Source organism: Suncus etruscus, chromosome 1, assembly GCF_024139225.1.
Source record: "Suncus etruscus isolate mSunEtr1 chromosome 1, mSunEtr1.pri.cur, whole genome shotgun sequence".
In the NCBI taxonomy this organism is placed as follows: domain Eukaryota; kingdom Metazoa; phylum Chordata; class Mammalia; order Eulipotyphla; family Soricidae; genus Suncus; species Suncus etruscus.
Genome location: NC_064848.1, coordinates 134,375,161 through 134,385,145, shown reverse-complemented (window position 1 = coordinate 134,385,145; position 9,985 = coordinate 134,375,161). Strand labels below are relative to the sequence as shown.

Genomic DNA, 9,985 nt, shown 5'->3' with positions numbered 1-9,985 from the left:
CTGTCTTTACTTACAAGTAGCACATTCAACTATGTATACAATCTGATGGAATTGATCAAAGGAGCTAGTAGAAGTAGAAGTTTATACAGGTTGCAATATTGGAATTTTATATGAAAACTATAGTTACACAGGCACAGGCAAATAAATATCTACGAAAATCTCAGCACTCTAGCCAAAAGATCAGGATAAAGAAGTCCTGGAAGGAAAACATTTTAACATATATACTCTGTTCCAGATAAAGATCAAAGCAAAAACTCTTTTTTTTCTTCAGCAATAAGAGCCATAGTATGAACTGTCCTCACCACCTAGCAGCTAGCTTCAGAATTCCCTGGGGTAGAATTGAAACCTGGGAGCCTTCCCTGAAGTTTCTGAAAAGACTTTGAGGCGATATAACAATAAAAAGCAAGGAAATTTACCTTAACACCTGTGTTTGGTGCTACAATAAACAATATGCCATGTGCACAGAGGCTCTTAAAAATTTCTAGAAAAGGGGCCGGAGTGGTGGCTCAAGTGTTAAGGCATCTGCCTTGCCCGGGCTAGCCTACGATGGACAGCAGTTCAATCCCAGTGAGTCCCATGTGGTCCCCCAAGCCAGGAACGATTTCTGAGTGCATAGCCAGGAGTAAGCCCTGAGCGTCAAAGGATGTGGCCAAAACAAACAAACTAACAAAAAAAATCTAGAAAAGGAGACAGAAATAGCACAGCGGTAGGGATTTTGCCTTACACAAAGCCAATTCAGGCCAGAGGGTATTCGAATCCCATTATCCCATATGGTCCTCCGTGCCTGCCAGGAGCTATAGACCAGGAATAACCCCTGATGGTCTCCAGTGTGACCTAAAAACAAACAAAGAACGGACAAAATTTCTTGTCCTAGAAAAGCTTTGTACAGGCACTATGGTACAGCTGATCGGACATTTACATTGTAGGTAGTGAAATCCAGGTGGATGCTGTACCCTACATGGTCCTCCTACAAGTTTGTCAGGAGTAATTCCTGAGCATTGCTGAGTTTCTGTGTGTGTGAGGGGCAGGAAATGTTTGTATAGCAGCCTTAAAGGCCATTCAGTCATTTACTTTGTCCAGATGTTTTCAATAATACATTATCTTTCTGGGTATGGCTCATTTCTGGGCACATGACTTGTAGCCCAGAATTCCACCTTGTTCTTCCAATCGTCTCACTTCAAGTGTCATCAGGAATGACCGTGACCAAGTGAGCAGCACTAAATACAAACTCATACTATTTTTTTTAAAGAAAGTGTTTGTTTTTAATTTAAAAAATCCAGAGCATTACTTTTTGAAGACTGTGTTCTTCAAGTTGCTCCTTGTACGAGCAGAGCTGAAAGTACATTCCTTGTGGAGCTATTACTAGATAAAAAATATTCTCAGATTGCTAATATTAGCTGGGGTTGAGCTGGTGGTCATGGCACACTCTTGAGGCCTTTTCCACCAAGCCTTTTCAGTGACTGTAAACAAAAGTAAACCTGCATTATTTGCTAATAAGCAGCAGAGATGGGGCAGGGAGAGTGGAGGAGGGTAGAGAGTGATAGGCCAAAATAAAAATATAGAAAATATTTCAGATGTGGTTGATGAAATGTTTTTGTCTCCACTATGCTATTAATTAAACGGATGTATACACTTGTCAGGTATAACTTAAATAGATGCTTTTGTACTATAATGAAATTGTTATATAGCAAATTTCCATTAATGCTAGACATGTTTCAGAGAAAAAAATAGAGCAATAGTAATTTTTCAAAAATGTATTTAAAATCACATGTTTATAACAAGTAGGGCAATTTTTGTTTACATTTAAAATATGCATATTTGAGGTTAACATTCAATTATCGATTTTGTATTTATTGTTTATAACAAGGAACTGAGAGATAGTACTGGAGATAAAGTGTTTGACTGACAAGCATAAAACCCTGGTTCAATGCCAGGATAGATCTTTGAGTACAGAGTCAGGATTCAGACCTATGCACACTGGGACCAGAACCAAATTAATAAAAATACATTCATTTATTTAAGTATATGCCTATAAGTAAAATTATATATACTTTAAGCAAGTATATATGAGACAAAATACATGATATTATTGGGAAATTTTCTACTGATAGTGAATATTTACTATTAATGTAAAATAGACTTTCATGAATAAGCTCAATTTTGAATGTTGGTGTTATTTCTCCAACTCAGAGGATCACAGAAATTCAGAAGTGGGAATCGCAAGATGGGGCTGCTCAGACAAGGAAGTCTCATTTTTCAAAATAACATGGCTGTACTAAGCTTCAGTCATCTCCCTGACAAAGAAGGTAGTAGCAGAGTCACTGTTGTAACCTGATTCTGTAGGTAAAATAGAAGAGGATTCAAATCTGCACATTCAGTTTTTTTTTCACTCTTGGTGGAGAGTGAGGTGTACAGAGGGTAAGGTAGTAGGAAATCACAGAAATGACCCATATTTTAAAAATCGAACCTTTTCCCTCACACAGCAGTAATGTCAAAGGCGGTTAAAAGAGCTCTCTTTTCTCCAGGGGTGTTCAACATTGCCACTAGAGAAATAATACAGGGTAGGAAAATATATTCCTAACTATGATGAAATAACATTATAAACCAATAATAACACCAAGCAAATCACACATTATTCATCTTAAGATTGATTTCACATTTAAAAAGATTATTGCTAAAATATGAAGTGTTTCATCAATTTTAGAGGCTTTAGATTATTTTTAGATCAATTCTTTCATATTTTTCTTTAATCATCATTATATAGTTTTCTTTTTGGCAGCTGTTAACCTATTGAACAAGTTAGATATTGACAATAGCTTATGTAAATTATAAGAAATACTGACTTTTTAATTCCTCTGACCAAATTCTTCTATTTAATTCCATATTTGAAAATTTACTTAAAATATTGTTTCTGCTATTTTTTTGTTTCTGCTTTTTTAAGCTACTTAAGAGATTAACAATGACATTGATGTAGCAGGTATAAAAACAAGCTCTATCCAGAATATCATAATGGTCAGTTTAGTAGTAAATATTTTTTAATTATTTTTAATTTTTTTATTTAAACACCTTGATTACATACATGATTGTGTTTGGTTTTCAGTCATGTAAAGAACACCACCCATCACCAGTGCAACATTCCCATCACCAAAGTCCCAAATCTCCCTCCTCCCCACACGATGCACGCCTGTACTCTAAACAGGCTCTCCATTTCCCTCATACATTCTCATTATTAGGACAGTTAAAAATGTAGTTATTTCTCTAACTAAACTCATCACTCTATGTGGTGAGCTTCCTGAGGTGAGCTGAAACTTCCAGCTCTTTTCTCTTTTGTGTCTGAAAATTATTATTGCAAGAATGTCTTTCATTTTTCTTAAAACCCATAGATGAGTGAGACCATTCTGCATTTTTCTTTCTCTCTCTCTCTGACTTATTTCACTCAGCATAATAGATTTCGTGTATAGGAAAATTTCATGACTTCATCTCTCCTGACAGCTGCATAATATTCCATTGTGTATATGTACCACAGTAATAAATATTTTAAATTTCACTAACTAATTTTCTTTCTATGCAAAACCATGTTTTGGAAATGCAAATTTTGGAAAAAATGGTAAAGGTCCCTATATTGATGTCCAGCACAATTTTTATAGGCAATAGAGCACAAGTTATGTCAGTAAACCCACTTTAGCATGCTCTCAAATATTTTCCAGATTTTTTTTCACATTTAAATATCAAGGAAAGTACCCATTATCAGATGAGGCACTATGACTAAAAACTCTTTCCCATATAAATTAAACAATAAGTTTTTCGTGTACCCATTTTTTTCTTATCTTTGTTACATGATAGTGTGCTTTAAACACACTTGCCTTGCCTTAGGCTATAATATAGCATTTGCTCAATAAATAAAATTTTAATCCATAGGACTGTATTAATGCAATACTAAATATATTAATCTGTACAATTTATTTAAACTGTAAATCTGACTAAAGCAAGCCACAATGAAAATACTAACAAATGAGTTAAGTAATGCAAATTTTAATAAGTGTAGCATCCTAAAAATTACAATTTATAATTTAACTTAACTTGAATGGCAAAATGTACTAAATTGCTAAATAAATAGTTATATATACCCCACCCCCAGTAAATAGATTTCTAACAGAGACAGCTACCTAACATATAGTGAATAACTATGCCAAAAATTTAGTCATCACACAATAATGTGTACACTGTGAAAATCAACTTGTAGTTATGTGTTACAAAGTTTATTCATACTACATTTCATAAAAAATTTTAAAGTTATACACTTTTATATATACATATTACATTTTTTTGGTGAGGGAAAATCGCAGGGGTCAGCACATTTGGAGTGCAATGGATAAGCCTCACCCTGGGAAAACCACCTTCGTGATCATGGTATCTCCCCTACCAGGTAAGTATATAAACATATTACATTTTAAATATAAATGTGCATCTTAAACTATGCAAAAATTATCTGGTGACTCAGAAAAGTCAGTAAAGTTAATTAAACTTAAAATAAATTTTAAATATTTCAAAAATTTCTCATATTACAAAAAAGGAAATGTTAGACACCAAAGAATTAAGAACCAAATTTAATTCAGAAGATCACAAAAATTTTCTTGTTCATTTAGGAAGTATACAACATCTCCATCCAGAAGGAACTTCTATTTCTACGTATAAAGAAAGCTTTATTTAAAAATTAAATAATAGGAAGAAAATTATTAATAATTTCTATTAATAATAGAAAGAAAATTAAATAATAGAAAGCCTGTCTAGAGTACAGGTCAGTGTGGGGTGGGGAGGAAGGACACTTGGGATATTGGTGATGGGAATGTTGCACTGATGAAGGTATTTTTTTATATATATAAAATAATCAAAAAAAGAAAAGAAAAGAAAAGAAAAGAAAAGGCCTTCCAATGCTTACCACAGGCTGTGTTCTTTATACTGACTGTATAGAAAGAGGAGGTTCAGTAAATGCTCCCTATATACACCTCAAACCAGGCCCTTTGCCTGGTCTGTATTATGAATGGGGGGACAAAAAATTAAATAGTATTATTTAGAACTACCATCATATTAGTCAAGAATTAGTATGGATGTTTTATATGCTTGATATATGCAAATATATATAATTACTTCATATAAGAAGAACTTTCCAGTTTTGCAGCTAGAAGCAGAATTGTGTTTTTATGAGTGCTGTCTTACGACAAATTTCATCAGTATGCTAAGAATTATTTTGCCACCCCTTTTAGGTAGACATTTAATTAGACTTGTCTTAAAATCCTTAAGTGACAGGAAGACAGCTGCATACTTACCTTGAAAATGACATTCGATGTCTTTTTTGTAAGCTGAACTGCTGCAGCTGCCTGATAATTTTCACTCTTTTAAGCAAATGATTTGTAAGAACTAGACAAGTGATCACTATGGTCCCAAACTGACTTTTACAGGATTTTTGAAAGGCCAGGCAGGAGAACAAAGAGAAATTTATATCAGTGCTGAAAATTGGTTATGCTTTGTGATTTTTGCTGGCCTGCTTGGACTTTTTCATCATAATATTAATATGTGTCTTTCTAAAAATAAAAAAAACGTTAAGTTTAATTTTGCAAATCTTACAAATGAATAGATTAGTTCCTGCCTATGTGATAATGTAAAATTGGTGCACTACATTCATGGCATTTCAGTTCTTTCCAGTATTAGTTTCTTCTCATTCAGGTATACAAATTACTTTGGAGACTCTGGAACATTCATTTATTATACGATACTTTTGCATATTCTCTTATTTCAGAGAAAATATTCCGGTGCAACTGGGAAATATATTCTAAGAGAGATAGTAACAGAGAACTGAAGTAATATGTCAAAAAAATCACAGTGATAAATGAAAATGTATTATTCGTTAAGTTCTTCTGGTACTGAAATGTTAAGCCTGGAAGTTTGCTGGAAGAAAGGTAAATCATGTAAAGTTCTACCAGTACTTTATATATACCAGATAGTAACCCTTTATTGGATAAATGGTAGGTGAACAATTTGTCCAAATCTATATGCTGTCTTTGTATTCTGATCGTTAGTTTCTAAGAGGCACAAAGCTTCTATGTTTAATATAGTGCTACTTGTTCATATGTATTTCAACTGGCCTGGTCATTAATATTTTATCCTTTAAGATACCTGTAGTTTTGGGGCCGGAGTGGTGGTGCAGTGGTAGGGCATTTGCCTTGCAGGTGGCTGATCCAGAATGAACATGGTTTGATTCCATGGCATCCCATATGGTCCTTCAAGCCAGGAGCACATAACCAGCAGTAACCCCTGGATGTCACTGAGTTTGGCCCCCAAACCAAAAAAAAAAAAAAGAAAGAAAGAAAGAAAAAAATACCTGTAAATTCAATGTCATGGAATATTCTCTATGTTTTCATCTATGTATAGGTTGAATTTAGGTTTTACATTGAGGCCCTTAATCCATTTTTATTTGTTTTTTGGTGCATGGTGTTAAGAAGAGATGAGGGATTTTTGTTTTAGTTTTTTTGTTTTTTTGTTTTTTGTTTTTTTGGGGGGTTGGGGTCACACTTGGTAGCATTCAGGGGTTTCTCCTGGCTCTATGCTCAGAAATTGCCCCAGGCAGGCTAGAGGGGACCATATAGGATGCCGGGATTCGAACCACTGACCTTCTGCATTCAAGGCCTTACCTCCATGCTATCTCTCCAGCCCTTGTTTCTTTGTTTTCGTTTTTTTTTTTGTTTTTGTTTTTGATTTTTTACAGATTAACTGACCATATAGTTGGTTTATCTCTGGATTTTCAATTCTCTCAATTTATTTTCAATTCTATTCTTTAATCTGTGTGTTTGTTTATATTCCAGTACAATGCTTATTTAATTATTACCACTTTGTTATACAGGTTAATATTATAAATCACACACATATATGTATTATAAGCTTAAATAACATATATATTTGTATGAGTCTTATTATTGTTGATAGATTCAGAGTTATATACAGGAACTCGGTGGGTACTGGCTTCTTTAAAAACATATTTCATCATTATTGGTTGAACTACAAAACTTGAAACATATGGCAAAAATCATCAAAAATAATAAAAATATTTGATGAATAAGTAAAAATAATAAAACATTGATAAAATATTTGATACATATTTGATAAAATACTTGATAACTATATCAACTAATAATTTATAAAATATAGATCAAACAGTGGTCAATTTCAGGACACATCACATCAAAGCTGAGTTGTCCATTTTTGCTCACCTACATTCAACCATCCACACTTTAGGTTTTGATAATCACATCTTCCACAAGGATTTTTATTTAGGGAGGAATAACAATCTGAAAGTATGATCCTCCACAAATTCTTTTATCTTCTCACTAGAGTTGTGTTTAAAAGAATTGGTCTTTATTTGAGTTATTCCTTCAATGTTCCCCTTAATTTACACTTATTCTGAAAAAAGAACTAAATTTTGATCAATCAAAAAGGTGATGCATGGATAATAGGGAGGGGAAAAGATTACTATCTTTCTGAATTACTCTATACCTCCTATTATCTAGCTGCACTGTAACTGCTTTTGGATAATAATAGATAACATATCTTTTTTATTTCCAAATTTCCAGGTTCTAAAAAACATTCCAAGCAAGAATGTTGACACCCTATTCTAATTGTTCTTTACCGAATATATCTGCTTGTTTTATGTAATTATTAAATAGAAGTTATGCAATGAATCCAAACCCACCATAAAATTATTCTAAACTGTTAAATATCAGAGATCTTAAAATATGCTAAATATGAGAAATATTTTTCCATTACTTTATTATGTTCATGTGATGATAAAAGACCATGCTAATTTTCAGAAAATCTTTTCTTTAATTGTTGAATAATGATTAAAAAGGCTTATTTTAAAGGAATTCTAAATCTTAATTCTAAAGAAATACATTTTAATCTAGTTTTATTAGGCTCAAGTTTAGTCAGATAAATCTTTGAATATTATTGAATTCTTTTACCACTACAATAAAAGTTCATATCCAGGCTAATATTATAGCCAACCATAGAAATAAAAATATTTCAATTAAAACATTTCTCATAACCTGAGGCCAGAATGAGAGCACAGAGGGCATTTGCTTTGCAAGTGACCAACATGGGTTTGATCATTAGCATTTCATATGGTCCCCTAAGCCCAGAGCCAGGAGTAGTCCATGAACACCAATGAGTGTGGCCCCCAAATCAAAGGGAAAAAAATCTCAAAAACTAAGATGTGAGGGAAATTGATGAAAACTTGCAAGTGAAAAACAGCTGATAAGGACATAGGAGCAGCAAAGAAGTAATAATAAGGTTGAGAAGATATACTCTTATAAAAATCACCCATATCATGAGAACACAGAAAATAAAGCAAAAACAATTATTTTAGTTCTTTAAAACCACATCAGTATTTTGGTTGTGTAAATCTGCCTATTGCTTGTTTTCTCTACCCTTTGTACTGGACCATAAGTTTCCAAGGCCACCTGATCTTTCATTCCTTCTTAATAAACCCCTTTATTGTCCATACTTAGATTGCAATTTCCATTTTTTTGATGTTTCCTAACAAAGGGAATTTGGCTTAGTGTAAATATTTAAGCATTCCTCCTTATAATTATAATTCAGTGTTCAAAATAATTTTTGTTGTGTTTTTGTTTGTTTGTTTCTTTTTGGGGGGCCACACCTGGCAGCGCTCAAAGGGTACTTCAGGCTCTGTGTTCAGAAATCACTTCTGGCAGGCTCAGGGGACCATATGGGATGCCTGGAACTGAACTCAGGTCCATCCTGAATCAGCCACATGCAAGACAAATGTTCTACTACTGAGCTATCTTTCTGACCCTTTACAAAGCAAAATAATTTACAAATTATACATTGGGATTTTATGGAATCAATCCAAGGTAAGAAGTATAATTTAAACACTGAATAAACATGTATGAATACATTATTACAGATAAAAAATTAAACTTGAGGATTCAGCTTAATATGATATTTAATAATATTTTATCATCATTCACTTATATTTAAGTAAAAAATTAACTAAGGATTCCAGATTATTAAAAAGAAATAGCAAGGTTTTCTTTACAAAGTCTTGATACCTAAGAATACAAAAGTCAGAAGAAATTAGAGCAGAATTGTTATTTTTCTAATCAATTTTGCCAATCGCTGTATGAATCTAATCTTGAGGGAGTGTTATTCTCATATGTTTTTTTCTAGTGGAGTGGAATGGAACTCTATTTCTACTGGAAACTTAAGGGTGGAATAGTAATTTCTCAATTATAATAAATACCCTAGAAAATTATTCTGAAATAATAATAGGGTTCATTTTAATTTTAGGCATAATTTCAAACCTTTGTATGGGACCAAGAGTTTCTAGGGCTACTTGAATTATTGGCCCTTCCAAATAAAGGGCAATAATATGTAAAGTGCAAAAAATAAAAAGTCTTGATAAATATACTGTTTATAAGTATAATCACTGTGCTAAATAAAATTAGGTGCTTTTTAGACTCTTTCCTATTTTGGCAATGAGAGCTTCTCCCTTTTGGCACAGCGGGTCTACCCATACTGCCAGTTCTACGTATATTCAAGACTATGTCCAAAGAATACTCTCCTGAATTTGAATTTGTAAAAATTTGAATTTGCTTAGCAAAAGGTATGGGAATTTTTTAAAATCAGTAAGAATCTTCTTCATAATTTTTCTACTTTATTTATTTGAAAATAATCTCTTATCAATAGGTATAGCTAGAAAAATAAAGTAAAGTTTGCCACTAATAACAGACAACTCAACATGGAAACTTCTTCCAAAATTAAGGAAAATTAGTAATAGTTTGTTATCGTATTTTAATACATGATAATATTATGCTTAAAACTGGGGAAACAGAATTCTTAGTTACATTATTTGGTAAATTTTCCTTAGATAATATCAATAAACTAAGTTTTGATATTATATTAAAATTCAGAATTC

The 9,985-nt window shown here is 32.7% G+C and overlaps 1 non-coding gene and 1 pseudogene across 1 annotated transcript; one reads left to right on the top strand and one right to left on the bottom strand.

The window, feature by feature from the left end:
- Positions 1-4,244: 4,244 nt before the first annotated feature.
- On the bottom strand, positions 4,245-4,434 carry LOC126033584 (uncharacterized; annotated as a pseudogene).
- A 488-nt stretch (positions 4,435-4,922) lies between these two features.
- Positions 4,923-5,055, top strand: LOC126031514 (small nucleolar RNA SNORA51). Its single transcript, XR_007503360.1, has one exon. It is a non-coding gene; the product is annotated as a small nucleolar RNA SNORA51 (small nucleolar RNA).
- Positions 5,056-9,985: the final 4,930 nt, after the last annotated feature.